This window comes from Podarcis filfolensis (genome assembly GCF_964270895.1).
Source record: "Podarcis filfolensis genome assembly, chromosome: 1".
NCBI lineage: Eukaryota > Metazoa > Chordata > Lepidosauria > Squamata > Lacertidae > Podarcis > Podarcis filfolensis.
Genome location: NC_139604.1, coordinates 124,705,145 through 124,724,319, shown reverse-complemented (window position 1 = coordinate 124,724,319; position 19,175 = coordinate 124,705,145). Strand labels below are relative to the sequence as shown.

General features: G+C 40.4%; 1 protein-coding gene across 6 annotated transcripts in view; it reads left to right on the top strand.

Annotated features, from left to right (window-relative positions):
• Positions 1-19,175, top strand: part of JAG2 (jagged canonical Notch ligand 2) — an 89,525-nt gene that overhangs the window by 5,004 nt on the left and 65,346 nt on the right. The window lies entirely within an intron of this gene.

Genomic DNA, 19,175 nt, shown 5'->3' with positions numbered 1-19,175 from the left:
GAGTGGCTTTATAGTTTACTTTGCTGTTGGCTTTTTTATGTTTGCAAACCACCTCTGTATTTCTTCTTGAAAAGAAAGGTGGTATATAAATTCCAATAGTAATGCTGTTTGTTAGGGGCCGGGCTCTGAGCTTAGAAATCTGAAGAAAGGATTGTGTGTTGAGTCGTTTCAGCGCTAACAAGTACAGACCATGCCACCTTCTGTATTCAGCAGAGTGTATGTAGTAACTTGCTCAGTCTTGTGGCAATCCTCTGGACAAACATGCAGTGGAGCTGATTGAGAGCAGCGCATCCAATATCCGTCTCCTACCCAAATATTTGTTGCTGGTATTCATTTTATGGATTGCTAGTCTGATTGCCATAGTCATTCTCTTTAAAGGGTACCTGGTTGAATAAGACTTGTGGCTGGCCTTCGTATTCTCAACAGGGGATACTTAATGATACCAGAAAGCGATTCAGAATCTTCACAATTGCTAAAAACAAAGAGTACAGTTTTCAAATTAGTGGGAAATCCAGGTCTTTATGTGGGATAGTGCTTCCATTGCCAGGAGTATTGCAGTTTCTAATAAACCAAAATAGATGGTCTTCATCATAGCAGTTCTGTTCTGTCGAATACAGTTGTGTGAATGTGATGAAAACCTGTTAGGTTGCCTGCTACATTAGTAGAATTGCCAAATACACTGTGTGCCATATGTGCCCTTATGAATTCTAAGAAGCTGTAGTTCGGTCTAGAGACTGAACGTGTACCCCTCATGCCTCTCATGGGGGGAGTTCATGTAGCCAGGGGTGGGGGAAGCAAATATTCCCACTGAGAAAGCTTCTTATTCCCCACTCGGCAAAGTCCCATCATATTGTAAGACAGGCATAGCTTAAGAATTTCTGAGATCATCTTCCTAAGTCTCAGCTCCACCTATCCACACTGTTTATAAGCAGTAAACAGGAAGATAGCCATACCTCTACAGCTCTACTATGGAATACCTTTGCACTGCAGTTAGTTTCTGCACATTCTAAAGAAATACCCCGGAACCTAAGCATACCTGTTGTCTTGCTGATATCCTGTACGTATTAACTGTGTTTGTGCCTTAGAATGCATCATTACTCTCCTGTAATAGCCCACTGAAGATTAAGCTCAGTAGTGGGCAACAACTGATCCAAGTCAGAAATCCCTGAATGGCCTCTGTGGAAGCCTAAGGCACCCTGGGAAATAGACGGAATGGCCTTTTTGTAGAGCAAGTGATTTGCATTCTCTTGCACCTGCACACTTTGATTATGTAGGTGCCACAGGATGTCATGCTCATCGGGGCTAGGATGAATTTAGCATTGAAAGAGAAGTGTGTTGTTTAGAAGTGTTGTGTCTTTGTAGATATATGTACCTGAATATTTCAAAGTGGTGAAAATAAGTCTTGTTTGTCTAATCTTAACTTGGCGGCTCCTCTATATTTTTGAGGACTTTAACAGAACTATAACTTTTACTGAGACCTCTGTGTATAGGGTAGTATATAAATTCAATAAATAATAATAAGAGTGTCCTAATTCATGATCTCTAAAAGCCCCCACCCTGAGTCCTCTTTTGCAAGGTGATTCAGGTGAGGAGAGGTGCTGGCTCATATTGCTTCTGTTTCAGCCCCACTGAAATGGAAACAAGCCCAGTTTCTCCTCTTCCCAAATTTTCTGATCTGCACAGAGGGCATGGGGTGTGCTTTCACCTCTTGCAGTGCTTTCCAGTAGGCACTAAATGGCATGGATTTCTCTTCTGTCAAGGCTTGGACTGCACCACAAGCCTCATCATCTTCTGCAATGCTGGTATGAAAAGGAAATACCTTTCCCTAGTGCTGTTGAATTCCTGGAGAACTTGCAGGAGGGGATCGCCACTGTTAAGCAGTTTAGGGGTTCCTTAGAGCACTAAACGCAACTGGTTATTGTATTTCCATGCTTGTATCTTACGTTTGTTTATATTAACATTGAGCCATTAAGGTTACGTTTGTCCCTTGGTCTGTGTTGACTGTGACTACAGCTATTGCAGATAAATGAGTATAGAACAGGCAGCTTCTCAGATACCAGAGTCCCAATCTCTTTGGACTAGTCTGGAAAAATTGGTGTATTATTGCAGCTACTGTACTACTTGTATGATTTCTGAGTTTTGTTCCCTTTCTTCTTTGTAATTCAATAAGAAATATTGAAACTGCCTTTGGGTCTTCTGTTTCCTTGTGCATAATGTTGCAGAAACACTTATTCCTAAACATTTGATGTATACCTTCTACCCTTTGATCTTACCCCTATTTGATTTCAAAGAGACGAGTGCTACATTTATGGTTGTAGGTCTAGTCAACAGAGTGGGATAGAACAGCATTTAATTCCTGCATGATGCAGCCAGCTACAGAAAATTCCCTTTCTTCAGCTTGGATAGAGCCTACCCTCTGCTCTGATGCTAAAACTATCGCAGTTAATCTGAAGCACATGTGTGTTTTTATTTTAATCCTGGTCACCTGTGGAAAGTATAGTGCATTCAACAGGCATATTGATTGCCATTTCTTTTCCTTCTCCTGTCCTCCAGGCTGTTGGTATGCTACAAAATAATTTACATGGGTATAAGTTGGCAAGACGCCATTATATTTGTAGGTGAGTAACTCGGTAGACTTACTAAAAGGCTTTTATTATGTCTGAAAGGTGTTTGCAATGTTTGGGGCTGTCATTCCATGCAAATTTACTTAAGGATAAGTTCCCAAGTGACACTTCCTTCAGAGATAATACATCAGGGTCAGGCTCCCAAGTTATGCCTCTAGAACAGTTAACTCTCAGCTCTTCAGATAGTGTTGTACTTAGAACTTTCACCAGCCCTAGTGAGTAGGGCCAGTAGTCAGGGATAATGGCACATGTGGTCGTGGTTCCTTGCAATTCATTTCTGTTTTACAGCCCTGAGCTATCTGGTGCTGTTGGCACCTTGGCTGCCTTGCTGTACAGCTTTAACTTTAGATAATTTATGTGCAAGTTTAAAAGCACATGCCCCAATACTGATCCTCGGAGGACCTAACGTCTTACTTCACTTATATTGCAATCCTAAAAAATCCCATGGATTCAGCGGAACTTATAAGTAAGCATTCTTTATGTTGCGCTGTCAGTGATGGTGTGCTCTTTTTCTGTTGTCATAAATCCAAAGCCTTTAGCTGTTGAAACATCTTGATCTCTTTAGAAGTGCTTAGACTGCTACCTTGGGGAACATTCTGTAGAAATCTGGTAGAGTGAGTCAGGTGTGGTTTGTATATGCAGCTGTCCTTTCATTACCGCTCTTCCATACTCCTTGCCCTAAACTTCGTTTAAAGTTTTCTTGCTTGAAAAGCTTTAACTTTAATTGACACTTTATTAGCTACTATACAAACACTGTGGACAAACTGTTAGATAAGCAAATGACTAAAACCGGCTCTTAGAACACCACACAGTTGGTTTACTATGGTTTAAATGTAGTTTAAATGTGACTTGATCTAAAATCAAAGCTTTAGTTGCTTTTTAGTTTCTTGGCTTTCACAAACTTTTCAAGTGAAGTTAATGGTCCTGCAAATGGTTTATAGTTTGAAAGCCATCTACATGGCTTCTGGTTTCATAGTTGGTACAGAACTTTACTGAATGGCTACAATGCAATCTCCTTTTATGTTAGTTCCATACTTGGCAGGCAAAGAGTTTTCTGGGAATTTCTGGACCTCAATTGCTAGGGAATGCATTTTTTTAAAAAAATGCTGTCAAGATCTTCACAAATTATACTAGAATAAAAGTTGCTATAGCAACCAGTAAATGACATGCTGCCTGATACCAGCACTTAATTAGGGTTGTTTATCCTTTACTTTGTGTAATTTGGCTTTTAACATTCTTTCTTTTTTTTTTTTTTTTTTTTTTTAAATAATATTTATTGAAGTTTCCAAAATACAGAAAGAGAAGAAAAGAAATTATGAAGATACATTCAGAACCTTATTTTCAAACATCCACTTTCTGGGACTCCCCCCTTCCCCCACCCCTACCGTATTCCCCTTTCATATTGTTGTTTCCACAAGTTCTATTTCTGATTTAAAGCACAATTTATATACCCCATTGTTCAAATTTAAATTTATACAAACCTTATGCAACACCCTTGATAAAAAAAAAGCAAAAGATCTCTCCCCATAGCCCACCCCCTTTTCTTTCCACAATGTCCCCCTTTTTTCCCATTAAAGTAAAAGCACACAGAATAAAAGTATAAAAAAATAAAAAATATATTAGAAAAAAGAAAACCAATTCAGAAAATAGTTGCAAGCCTTTGGATTCTAATTCTCCCTCCCCTTCCCCGGTTTAATTTCCCTTATCCTCCAATCTATGTTTCCAGCCTGGAAATCTTAAGTCCATCAATCCCATTTTTCCCCCAACTCCTTGCAGAATTATTTCCCATTTCTAGGATTACTTTCTTTAAAAATTAATTCCTAAATCTTTAAAAATGTCAAATTATAAAATTCCCCCCATTGTTCTTTCAAGGTTATAGTCCAGCTTCCTCTTGTTCCGCTGCTAAAACTTTCTTATTCAGAAGTTTAGTAACTCTACATGGGTTGTTGTTATTCAGGAACAAAAACTTGCGTTCAGTCCCTTCCTTCTTCAGTAAGGTATTCTGTTGTCTCCTTTTAGTCTAAACACCCTGTAGACAAGATTCAGTTTCCGTTTTGCAGCTTTCCCAGGAGATAACCAGTTCTGTGAAATTCCGGAGTGTTGTATTTTTCCCGGCTTACGCCCATCTTTGTAATGTCCCGAAACTCCTCTAGGGGGGTTGTTGTAACTTTGTTTCCAAAAATCCGATTGTTCTCCGTATTTTCGCCATTTTGTATTCAAGTCTTAACAAATTATATCAAGTTGTAACAAATTTGACCAGCAAGGTCCTTGTAATAAAATCCTCTTTAATATTCCGACTTTGACAGCTACTTTGACAGCTGTCAAAATCACCGGCTCTTTTCACCAGGCTCACTCCTCAATCGCCCCGGTTCCCAGGGAGGGGGGTGCATTTTCCTTCTCCTTCAATTCTTCCTCCAGCACAATTCTTGTACTTTCCCATCATGGAATTCTTAATTTAGCAAAGATACCGTTCTTTTTGGGCCTTGGCTTCCCAATCCTTGTTTTAAAATGTCTACAATAGGGAGGGGGACTGACTTCCTTTTTAGATCCCCCCCCGCTCGTCTCAAATCCCAAAAATTTTTCTTCTTTTAAACCCGATTTCCAATTTACTCACGGGTTGTTGTTAAAAGTCCAAATTCTCAATGGAAGAAGTCAGCGCTCTCCGCCGGATGGCATGCGGCTTCGCTCGGCAGGGATGGCAGAGGACTCAAAGCACCACGCTTCTCCCCGGCACCCGATCCGTAGCCTTTAAAAAGGCTCCTTCACGAGTCGGGAGGGCGCTAGCGGTGCTAGCCGAGTCTCCAAGTCCACGGCCCCCGTGGCCGTGGTTTCTAAGGGTCCCCGCATCGCCGGTGCGGTAAAACCCAGCCCCTGCCGAGCCGGCTCCCTCCGGAGCTCGGAGGGAGTCCGCCATTCGGCGATGGCGCCAACCCGGAAGTCCTTAACATTCTTTCTACCCTATTGAGAGGGACCTCTTAATCTTAAGGGCATGTTCTATTTGGTATTACCTGTATTTGAGTTGGTGTTCATAATTCAGGGGGTCTGATATATCACTAATAATTTGAATTACCCCTATCATTAGGTACCCTTTTTGCAAGGGATACATCCAGCATTTTAATTGTTTTCAAGGACAAGTAAAGGGTTGCTCAAGAGAACCCTTGGAGCACTTGGCTTTTACTACTGTAAAATTCCAGGGCTTACTCTTGTAAAGGTCAGAAACGATCTTGTTGTCTTGTTCCATTTAACAGGTTTCTTCAAGCCTGCACATTCCTCTTAGATCATCCATACAATAGAACACATCCTCTGACTCAGGTTAACGTGATGCTAACAGAGTGCAGGAAAGATGAAGGGGCACAAAGCCAGAGGTGCCTAAGGGGCAAGGGATAAGTTTTAACAAAGCCACATGACTCAAGCCAGCAGCATCATGAGATGCAAAGGGAGCTGGAGGTAGCATTTTACAAGTTGTCAGGCAGTTTGACATGAGAGAGGATGGTGGGGTGAAAAGGGGAACCTTCTCCAGTGTGCAAAATTAAGCAGACCAATATTCTGTGTACTACTATAAACAACTTCACTGGTATTGTGTACAGCAGTATTAATTATTGCTATCTTTCCTGATAAAATCTTAAGATTGGATTTACTGTCTTTTATGGCTTTTACTTAACCTCTGTTTGGCCTTCCATTCATGATTGCCTTGTACATTCATTCTGATGAGTAATAACTCTTTTGACAAGTCTTTCTAGATGCACTGCATTACAGTTAATAGAAATGGGCCATAGAATAGTTTGGGTCTGCACGGCCAGGCCCTAGGTTCCTTCACCTCTCTTGGGTCATTTAGACAAGTGGGCACCTATCAATCACATGATATCACAATGACGACAGGTCACCCAAATTAACATTTTTCCTTAGTGGGTATGATAGAGCCATGCCTGCAAAGGAAGATCCTTTGCATTGCCAGTTTCAGTTCAACATTAAGTGTGGGCAGGTGGACATGGTTTGGGGGAAACTATTATGGGCCAGATTGGGACCTGTGCTAGGTCTAATTTGGCTCACAGGCACTGCTATACAGTATAGTATTCATTCTTCTTTTTTCTTCCCTTTTTTCTTCCTAAAGCATTTTTCTTCTGGCTGTTATTACCAGTTGGAGGGTGTCTGAGCTGTGAACCTTTTTTCTGTTTACTAATCTGATGACAAAATCTTCTGATTGCATACTGACAACTTTTTCAAATCTTCTATAAACCATTGCCCTCTTTTTCTAGCTGCTACAATCTCTCTCTCCCTTGAAAATTCAAATAGGTGGTGGGGCAGCAGTATTTCCTCACCAAATACCCTGTGCTTCGGTTGGGTTTCTACTAGTCTGTGAGAAACTTTATGTTCAGAGTCCTTTAACTGCTAGATTTCTCAGTCTTCAAGCTTGTCTAATGTGTCTCGACTACATGGGAACCAAATGTCAAGTTTCTATGCACTTTAGCAGTTCTCTTAAATGAAAGTTGACGGTTGCTTTTCAACTTCAGCACTGCTAAATATTCCATTTGAAATCAAGGGGGAAACAGATAATAGAGCTGTTTAGCCCCCAATTTTAAACTGCTTTTAATGCAGCTCTTTGAAAAGACCTTAAATTAAGAAGATAAACATTTGTATTCTGTGCATCACCAAAAGTAGATTTCACCAGCAAAACTGAGTCCTTTTTAAGACTATAATTTCACATTTGTGGATTCTTCACAGCTTATAGATTCCTAAAAAGTGCATAGAAATTGAAAATATCTGGAGGCTTTAACTTACCTTGTGTGATTACATATTCATTATCATTTATGTTTAGAACCATCAGAATGAAGATAATGAATTTCAGTGAAGAGAAAGAGCATGAATGCTCCATGTTGCTAACTCTTCCATGACCCATCTCCAAAGATCACTTAATAAGAGATAACCTTTGCACATGGATAGGGCTTGGTATGAGAGAACCACAGGTCTATGAGAATATGACACACATGGTCTATAAATATGACTTTTGTAAGTCATATCCGCGTAGTAAAATTCTTGTTGCAGCTTGGAGTAATTGAGGATCCACTGGAATTGTGTGAATCTGAACACAGAACTCTTTCAGTAAGAGCTCATGTTTAAGTAACAGATTTGTATGTTTTCCCTGGATGGATGTGGTGGTGATGGTTGTTTAGGTAAGCATCTAAATTTCTTTAGCAGCCTGGTGGCTTCTTTTCAAAATAGGAACATGTTCTCTCCTTCCAGTAATAAGTAGGGATAATTGAGCTTTTCCTAAGTTTTCATTTTCGTTGCAGCAGTCAACTCCTCATTGTAACGTGGCAATTGGATATTACCCGGTATATTGTAGTTCTAGAAATTAGAAAATTGACTCTTCTGCATAGGAATGAATGATGGGGGTACAAAGGAAGGGATTAAATAAATTGCAAGTCTCAACATGGGCACTAGTGACATCCCTTTAAGTGGGAACAGTATGGTGCTTATGCTTATGTCCTGTTGCTGAACTTAGATAGTGGCTTCCAGTATCACAGAAGTTACTTCTTTCCTTCCTGAAGTTTCCCATTTCTTTCTAGATTTCAAGTAGGAGTCTTCTGATGCGTCTTCATTGAAGGACACATGTAGGAGAAATTTAACCCTCAGCCTTGTACTGCTCTCAGGTTTTTGAAAAATGTAGTAACTTTTAAAAGCATACACCAATAATGTCAAAAGAGTATGAAGACATTTGCAACACCTTACTAAGATACTTCATAGGTTCCAGGTAGGATTGTGTATGTGCAGAAAATCAACACGTTAAAATAAAGAGGTACTGGTAATGATGAAAGAAGGAGCAAGGGTCGGTGGTCACGATGATGAGCATTTGAGACATTAGTACATAAGCAAGGTGAAGTGTGGAAAGGCACATTAAATTATAATGAAAAGAATCTGAGTAAATCAGCATAAGTTGTATAAAGAGCCGGCTGCTAAAGTCACTTAATGTTATTCAGTATCAATAAACAAAGGTCAAAGGCAATTCAGAAATCCTGGAACTTGTTCAAGCATGTGTAGAGTATCTTTGCCAGATAGAGAAACAACAGCTGGTCCTGCACATCTGCAGTTTCAGAAGACAAAGCTTCTAGTTTGTGGTTAAGATTTGTGGCTGCTTACTGGGCACATCTACATTACGTCTAGATTCACTGAAGCTCCTTCTCTTGCATGGAATAGATGTTTCTTGTCCACATACACACCTAGTGATACTTACATATGAAAGGGGAAAGTATGGCTGCTTTGTTGAAAGATACGCATTGGGGTCTGATGGAACCCTCAAGCTCAGCATAATTATCATCCAACCTCTACTTAAAGACCTCCAATGAAGGAGAGTCCACCGCCTCTATTGGGAAGCTGTTCCATTGTCAAACAGCTCTTACTGTTGGAAAGTTCTTCCTGATGTTTAGTTGGAATATCCTTTCTTGTAAATTGAATCCATTAGTTTGAGTCCTTTCCTCCAGAACAAGAGAAAACAAGCTTGTTTCATCCTCCATGTGACAGCCCTTTAGATATTTGAAGATGGCTATCATATGAGTCTCCTCTTCTCCAGACTAAACTTACTCAATTTCCTCAACTGTTCCTTGGTTTCCTGACACTTGATCATTTTGGTCGCCCTCCTCTGCACATGTTTCAGCTTGTCAATATCCTCCTTAAATTGCGGCGCCTAGAACTGGACACAGTATTCCAGGTCTGTCCAAGGCAGAATAGAACAGTACTATGCCTTCCCTTGAGCATAACACTAGACTTCTGTTGATGCAGCCTAGAATAGCAATAGCTTTTTTGCCGCTGCAATCACACTGTTTACTCATGTTCAGCTTGTGGTCTACTCAGACTGCTAGATCCTTTTCACATGTACTACAGGCAAGCAAGGTGTCCTCCATCTTACATTTGTGCAGCTAGTTCTTCCCACCAGACTTTGCCTAATCTATCTCCCAGCATATCATTACAAGCTTTCACTTATGAAATTTTTATTATTAGCCATGCACCTTAATAGGTTATATACTACGTACAAGCACAGTTTGATCATTCCTCTCTTCACAAAAGTACCCTAAGATTGTACCCTAAACAGCCTCGGCCCAGTATACCTGGAGTTTCTCCACCCCCATTGTTCTACCCATCCACTGAGGTCCAGTGCCAAGGGCCTTCTGGCGGTTCCCTCACTGTGAGGTTGCAGGGAACCAGGCAGAGGGCCTTCTCGGTAGTGGTGCCTGCCCTGTGAAACACCCTCCCATCAGATGTCAAAGAAACAACTATCTGACTTTTAGAAAACATCTAAAGGCAGTTTAGGGAAGCTTTTAATAATTGATGAATTATTGTATTTTAATATTTTGTTGGGAGCCGCCCAGAGTGGCTGGGGAAACCCAGCCAGATGGGCGGCATATAAATTGTTGTTGTTGGTGGATGGTTTCACTTTAAGATGCCAGATTTGTAACAGAACTTAGTTAGCGATCCTGGCATGTTTGTGAAGAAGCAAGCCACACTCCTGGATTTAGTCATAACATGAAGCTGTTACCTTCCTTGTTTCTTCGCCTGATTGTGTGAAAGGAGAAACAAAACAGGAGGAGCAGTCAGGCAGTGTGTGCAGCGCTATTCATCCCAAGGTTCTTCACTTGTCATTTTATGCAAATGTGCCCATTTCCTGTAAATGGAGATCTGCTAGGAAGTCAATGCCCCCCTTCCTGCATAAACTCAAGAACATAATATCATGGGAATGTGTGGCATTATGTTTGTATGCTGAGTTGATGATGGACGCTTCCTGTTGAGTTCAGGTGGCCAAAAAAAAAGATCAGCAGTATGCTTTACATCTTTACAAGTTACTATTTGCCATCAGTTTTGTTCTTGAAGAGTCTAGACTCTGGTGGGTGAACATATTTGCATTTTTAAATCTCCTTCTTTGCTCTATATACACTGGGTTTCTGATATGTGCCACCCCACCTGTGTTTTTACTGGCCATACCCTATTTGGATATTTCTGGCTTCTTTATTTGCCTTGCCATAGTTATGGTTAGATTTCCCTATAATATATTTTTTTAAAAAGTTGCCTGATATCCGCACTCCTGTAAGATCAAAGGTGTGCTTTATGGCCAGTGTTTGGATTTCTAACTGCTTTTCTTTGTAAAGTTTAGTGAATACAGAAGTACACTATCTACATGTGAATACAAAGCAGGTTCAGTTGGACTTTCTGACTTCAACTTTGTGCTACTGTAAATTAAATAGATTAAACTGCACCATATAAATATGTGTTAAATCCATGCAACTGTTTGAGTTGTTCTGCATTATATAATGTTTATGTAGTGCCACCTTACGGCATTATACTATCCCGGGGGGTTACAGTCTAAAAATAGATGCAACAGAGAGAAACAGAGGCAGGGGTAAACAGTAGAGAGAACTAATAGTGCATATATATTTGTAGGGTAGGCACCTACAAATATAGGCATTAATATATAGGCATTGATCACAATAATAGACATGTGTGTTCATACACTAACAGAGCATTGGTGACTTGTCAAAGGCCACCTGTTGAGTTGATGACAAAGACAAGGGATGGTATTTAACAAATGTTTTACTATTCAAATTAAAGGACCTCACTTAATCATGTTTTATGATTAATTCAGTGGATTAATTTCAGTGGATCTTTTCTGAACAAAACTTAAGCAGCATTCAATTAAAATTTTGACTTTGGATTGCGAATGCACCAATATTGCAATGCCGTTATACAAATTTATGGTGTGTCTCTATTTGGAGTACTGTATGCAGTTCTGGTCGTCTCACCTTGAAAAGGATATTGTAGAGTTGGGAAAGGTTCAGAAATATGAAAGGGCAACTAAAGTGATCAAGGGAATCGAGCGACTCCATTATGAAGAAAGGTTGCAGTGCTTGGGACTTTTTAGTTTAGAGAAAAAGTGAGTGTGAAGAAACATGATAGAAGTTTATAAAATTATGCCTTACATGGAGAAAGTGAAGAGAGAGAGAAAAAAGTCTCCCTTTTTCACAACACTAAAATTCATGGATATCCAGTGAAGCTCAATGTTAGAAGATATGAGATATGTAAAAGAAAGTGTTTCATGCAGCATTTAGTCAAACTATGGAACTCCCCCAGGAAGCAGTGATGATTTAAAATCGGTTGGGAATTTAAAGTGGGTTAAATTGATGAAAAGAACACACACTTTCACATTCTAGATTTTGGAAATGCAGCTGGAGAAACTTCCTGAGACCTGAGTTGCTATCAGAGTAGATAGTACAAAGTTAGATGGACCAAAGGTGTGCTACAGTACAAGACAGCATCATGTAGGCGGAAGAAATTGGAGGACTAGGGTCAGATTATGCAAAGTGATCTGAAGATGTGTGAAGAGTGATATGCAATAGACTTCCAATTTGTGTCCATTAAACTTGCACAATTGCAACTTTATGTGCTTGGTGGCTGGCCAGTTGACATCTCACAAATTAAACACATGCGGGGCAGAGAGCTTAAAAGCTCTTTCCATGATGGGTTTTCCCGCCTTGCTTGGTAGGCATGGCCCTCTCAGTGTGTCGGCTACAGAAAGATAGGGATGGTCACGTGAGGGCGGTTCCAGGGTTCTAAGTAGACATGGTTTGGGGTTTATGTTCAGTGCCCCAGAATGTAATGCCTGCACAAGTTGTGAGTTTATTGTACTCAAGTTTGGAAAATGATTCTAGTATTTAGAATAGCAGAACACAAAACAAGACAGGATCCAATTAGAATGGGCACCAAAATAGCGGATGAAGTTAAAATTGAAGTTCTAAGCAGCACATGTTATGGCAAGTAATCCTGGACTCATAATTTGTTTGCAAATTAACGAGTTACTAGAGACACTTTTCTAGTAGAAAGCTCATTGAGCACTTTTGTCTTTGCATTGCGCATTACTGTAACAGACGCTTCGGGTAGAAATAATTAATTGGAATACTATTACGTGAATCTAATGGCCACTCATATTTAGAATGTTGTTTGCTTTCTTCTTCTCAATGATTAGAACTGTTATTTATATACTCTCTTCATTAGATGTACAGAGGCCAATTAAGTATCAAAGTATCTGGGTATGGATAGGATTATAAACTTCACTGGCATATGAAAGAGGGTTTTTGTCAGAGTTTTTAATGTACAACATGCAATAAAACTTGCCTTCCACACTTTTATTTATTCTCTCAACTTGCTTATTATATAGACCATGGAGAAAACATTACCAGCAGGCCCCCTGATTACATTGTCTTGTTTTAGTAAACATCTGCCTTAAATATTCATAGTCTCAGCTATGAAACTTTCAACCTGTAGCCTTGTTTTGGTTGCTAACTTGGAACATTAATTGTTTTAAAGATGTTCACCCTGTTTTCTGCTGTTGGTTGTATTTTGGAGCTGTTCTAAGACCATGAAGTATGCTTTGAGGCTCTGACTAATTCTTGGCTAGCTGAAATCTATAGGGGTCCACAGACTTACTATCCTCCCTCCCCATAGTTTTGCATTGTCCTGGAACTTGGCAGGTAGTAGTTCTGGTTGCAGGTATTGCTCTGACTGCATGTGTGACATATTTTACTATACAATTTGAATGTTTGCCATCAATATCCAAGTTGGGAATCTACTGTGTCTAACTGAATAGCTCTTGTTGAGACATGGATCATGTGAATGTGGCTGGATTCTGGTCAGCTGCTTGCAGTTAACCCCATAAACCACAATATATGTGGATGGTATACTTGCATATGAAGAGATATCACTCACTCAATGAGCTGCCGTGGCGAAGAGATTGCTGCACTGTCGCTTAACAATTCATTAACAGTTAGTCATATTTCCATGAAATATTCACTGCATTGTTGCTACTACCCATGCCTAAAACTTATCCTGGGGTTTGTGTATGCACATGTATAATAAATAGTGAAATGGAATATGAACTCGTATAAAGGAATGTACTTTGAAGCTTTGAAGGGTTTGTTGGTGCCTGTTAGTATGATTCATCATTAAAATTCTGTTACCTTTTTACTGACCTACTAGCTGCTAGGTATAGGTGCTGGCAATAACCTGACCTCATTCAAACATCACTTGGAAAACTATGTTTTAAATGTGAATGTACAGTGTGTTCATGCACACTGCTGAAATTATGAAAGCTTCACTCAACCGCTACTGGGAAACGAGCTATAATCCAGTTTAGCATTTTGTCTGAATCTCCAAACAAACCCATCATTGGCCAAAGTCTCATATTGGCTTTCCACAAAATAAATCACAAGCCTGGGTTTGGACACAACACTAAACCATACCAGGGCTTGTTTCCAGCCAGGGTCGGGAATGAGTGAAGCACCGGCAATTTCGTACTTTCTGCATGTATGCTGCATGTTCATACTTAAATGACAGTTTAATTGTAACCCTGGTTTAAGGTGATGTGTGAACTAGACCTGTGTTTTTGAGCCTCTGGCTCAGTGAATAAAACTGTTAATACGAAATCTTCTTTTAACTGGAAAGATCATGTTGGAGGACTGATAACTAAATTATAAACTTAGGCTTGCTTCATGGGGAGGTTGCTAAGAAACTGATGAATAGTCTCTAGAGTAACCAGTTATGTGTTGTCTGGCCAGAGGCATGAGCTTGCTCTCTGAAGACTTTAGCTCTCTTGCTGGCTCATAGCTTGCTTCATATCTAAGCACGCAGCTAGCTTTGCATGTTTTAAGTAGCTTTACATATCTTTCTGAAATAGGAACCTCTGTTCCTTAATACTGATTCTGGAGCCTTAGTATTTAATGTTCAGCACTGTTTTTCTCATAACTTGCAGAAGCTAAGAAAAAGATCTTGAGTTAAGAGCTAGAAATTGAGATGCTAAATTTAAAAATTTTAAATTTCTGCTGATGCAGAAACTACAGAACTGGAATAGTGTCTTCTTTTTTCCAATAATGCTCAATGCTCCATCCTGCACATGCCACTTTCCTGCTGGAAATGATCCTTCTGATAGTTTTGAAAAAAGAGGGACTTTCAGCTGGAAAATGGGATGGAGAACAGTCAAACTTCTTTCCTCCTTCCTCTTGCACCATAGTCTTGATCTGTGAGTAGGGGCTGCTCTGATCCATCACTGGGAGGCCCTGTAGAGGAAAATAAACGGGGAAGCCAAAGTATGTTCAGGCATGATATTAAAATGATATTTAGTGGCTCTGTGCATATTATAGAATCCCACTGATTTCAGTGGAGCTTATCAAAGTGAGCTTTAGTGTCTGTCCAACTGAACCATGACTTCAGCAGACCAGTTAGGTAGATTATATGGTTAAAAGGGAGCCAAGTCTTTGCCCTGCAGATTGATAACACTCTTGTTCATCTGAGCCCAGCCTAGAAAAACCCCTGTGAAAAGCAGACTGTGAGGAGATAAAACTACTGCATGCATACTGGTGTTTTTCTGCAGCAAACAAATGGAAGACACACATCTGCTGTGGGACATAGCTGTGTACATATAATTTGGCTTGCTGTGGGAAGTGCAAAGTTGCCTTAATCTTTATCTCTTGTAATTCATTCCCTGTGATCTAGAAATATGTACATTCAGCCCCCATATCTCTTCTAAATTATTGTGAGGTTCTTCCTGGCTTTACTTCATCCTGCCACATACCAATAAACTACTGACTTCAATTGTCCCATCTGCTTGCTTATCCATTGTTTCCCATCCCCTCAGTTAATGTCGTCTTTTGTCCTTTCTGTTTAGAGCAGGCTTCCTCAACCTCGGCCCTCCAGATGTTTTGAGACTACAGTTCGCATCATCCCTGACCACTGGTCCTGCTAGCTAGGGATCATTGGAGTTGTAGGCCAAAAACATCTGGAGGGCCGAGGTTGAGGAAGCCTGGTTACCTTATTGGCCCGAATATAAGCCACACCCGAATATAAGCCACCCCTTTAAAATTGGAGGGGGGGAATACCCAAATATAAGCCACTCCCTTCCTCGCTGCTCCTGGCTACATACTAGGAGCGGGGGTGGGGAGCCACACGGTGTTGCCAATGGCCTTTCCCCTTCCTCGCTCTCTTCCCAGCCTTGGGGGAGAGGATGGGGCACTACGCGTGGGGTGGGCGCCACTTTGCCATGCTCCTGGCACTGTTTGCCCTGCGCTCCTGGCTGCATAAAGTAAGGTTGCGAATATAAGCCACACTTTAACTTTTCATGGTTGGAATTTGGGGGGAAAGTGTGGCTTATATTCAGGCCAATACGGAGCCATGCAAGGCACATGCATATGGAGCCATGTAAGGCACATTGGTCCATCATACAGGGGCCAGCCCAAGTTAACTTAAGTTATTTAACCACTGTAAATTTGGTGTTTTAACACTTCCATATGCACACCCATTATATAGCAATACTACCAGTTGTTGTTGTTTAGTCATTTAGTCATGTCCGACTCTTCGTGACGCCATGGCACTCCTGTCTTCCACTGCCTCCCGCAGTTTGGTCAAACTCATGTTGGTAGCTTTGAGAACACTGTCCAACCATCTCGTCCTCTGTCATCCCCTTCTCCTTGTGCCCTCAGTCTTTCAATACCAATTGTAGTTACCCCATTAGAATTGTTTGGAGTTTTCCGTAGTTCACTTGGCGCTTTCTGCAGTCGAGTGGGAATGGAAGGAACTGAGAAACAAAAATCATATATGACATAAAAATGTGGGGGAAAATGTGAAGTGAACATTTGTAGCTTTAAAGGTATTGCAGAAATGAGACAAGAATAGCAGGCATTGGCAGACTGGACTGGAATCCAACCTGCATTCCAGTTCTTTACACTAAGTGAATCCTGATTGAAATGATGGAAATGAGCTGATTGAAATGAGCCCTACTGAAATAGGGTAAGTGTTCTAAGGAGTCCACCTTAAATGTGAATTACCAGGAATGGAACATTTTCAAATTCCTTTGAGCCATCAGCAAATTTAGGGACTTTTTGAGACATGTTTTAGAACCTAAATTTATTTATTTATTAGTTCTAGGAGTAAAATGTTGACACTTGCAGTTTGCCAGTATTTTAATTCTTTGGTACATGCATGCATGTGGTATTTCAGTTCTGTGTTCTGAATGAAGATGTAACTAAGTTAGAACAGCTTATGGTAACAGTAAATGGCATGCGTGTAACTCAATATTCTGGATAGTTCTGCAACTTACATTGGCAGTAACAGATGGCTTCCTTTTTTAAGGTGCCCTAGTTGGAGGCATTAGATTGAAATGATCTTACAGTATTGTAGAACAAGATTTGTTGGGTACAGAAACAGTAGATCTCTATTGTTTCATCACCTGTCCTGCTGTGCTGCTACTGAAGAACTATCAAATGTTCTGTGCTTCTGTGAATATATTACTGTTTGAGTGACATGTGGCATTATTTCAGTCCTGCAAAGCATTACAGTATATTAAAACTGGAGTGAATGAAGCCTGGCACTGAACTTTTGTCCATAGTAAAGTAGCTAGGAATGGGGGAGAAATTTGATTGTTAACACATCCATCCTTCAAAATTCACATCACTGAATTTTACAATATGATTACCCAGCCAACTAATTGTTTACAAAAACGTATGTACTATGGTGCAGTGTAGATAAAACAATATACAGTAAAAAATAATATACAGAAATGTATCGTATTGGGAAAAATGAATGCAAGTGTGTAGATTAGGGGAAATTAGCACTAAAATGCCAATTAATTTTAACGATGAACACATTTTAAATCTTGAACTTATGTGAAAAAGAGCTGAATTTAAGATTGGAAAAATGAAAAAACAAATCAACAGTCCCTAAATGTAATGAGTAGCTTAAATATAGTTCTAGACCTCACATGTCAAGTCCTTTAAAAAAAATCATTCGTCTCCAGGCATGATGATACTTTGCTGTCTTAGAGATAACCCATCTCAAGCCTCGAACGAACATTTGCTTTGGGAGATGCACTGTGTGTATATGAATGCCCTGTCCCAGCTGCACACAAGGTCTTCTGGGCATATCTAGTCTTGGTGATAATGCCTTTTCCACACTAAAGTTCTTCCGTGAGGAACACTGTGGGGAAGGCTAGCATTTTGTCAGTGAGGAACCAACTATTCCAATAACACATTCTGGATATGGTCTTAGTCAGACCTGGCACTTGAGACTATAACACTGCTTATTCGCTGTATATATTGATAAACTGATAGTACCTTTTGATCTCCAGAAGTCTCTGCAGGGAAGCATGGAACTGCATATTGGAATATGTGTTTTCTTCTCCATTCTCTTCTTTCCCCAATAACTCTGTAGTCAAGGGAACCCTGGGTTTTGTCAGCATAAATTGCTTTCACATTGTGTAATTGCAGTCAGTATATTAGCACTGCCTGCTACTCCACAGCTCGCCAACACACACACACACACACACACACACACACACACACACCAGTGAAGGTGAGGAAAAGAGAAGTGGTAGATGTCAGCAGGGGCAAAGCAGAACTGGGGTGTAGCTGTTGGAAAGTTGGCAGGGAGGTCAGTGAGCTGTTATTACACTGTAGTTTGCAGTGCCACCTGTCAGCAGACATGTGAACTACATGGTGATGACACCCTTAACAATTTTATTATATGTAGTAGGGGACTATTCTCCCCAGACAAGACACTGCTTGCTGAATTGTCCACCCAATCAAGAAAGCTTCCCAGCTTCTCCCTTCTCTTCTGTAGACCCATTTTCATCTTCATTCCCATATCCATGCCGCCTTCTCCCCCACCTCCTTTTTTTGAAACCCTTCTTACATGTAGACCAGAATTGTGATTCCAGAATTGACCTCCACAGTCACTTATGGACTCATTGTTAAAACCGTGTTTATGGAAGACAATCTTACTTGGCTACAAGTGATTGCCAAAGAAGAAGACACGTAAACCATCAACATCCTGCATATTCTTCCTCTCACACATTGTAACTCCTCACCACCCTTTTACCTTTTGCTGAATTATGAAGCCAGTATCCTCTCCTACTCTACAGCCCTCCTGCTTCAGCAGTTAATAGTCAGAGCAACCCTGGAATTGTCCATTTAAGCTCTCCACCTTGCTTACCAGGCTCTGGGAAGCATAGACTCTGGGAGGCTCCATCAGGAGACCTTCCCAGAACCTGGTAAGCAAGCCTGAGAGCTCAAAAGCTCGTTCTGTGGGGGGAAACTTGGTGCATACAGAGCTTTTAATCTGTGCGATGTCAGCTGGCCAGCCACCAAGAGTGTGTAAAGCTGTGATCACACAAGTTAAATGTGCACATGCTTGTTAATAATAACCTGTGTTTTAAATGACTGAATTGAATCTGGAGCTTCATATTGAAGACAATACATGGTAACAGTAGTAAAATAATATTTGGGGGAACTGAGAGGGAAAGGGGGTGGCAGCTGTAAAGGTTTGAATAGAACAAGCGGAGGGGAACATTGAGAGAGAAATGTGGTTTAAAACAAGGTTTGAGTACAGCAAGAAGGGAGTTTAGAGTTTGTTGTGCTAGCTTTTTGGAGTTGGCTTCTGTATTGTACCCATCTTCTATTTCTCCTTGCAATTTTCTTTTAAAGTACCCCTCAGTTTTCCTCTCTTTCCAGTCTGTTCAAACGC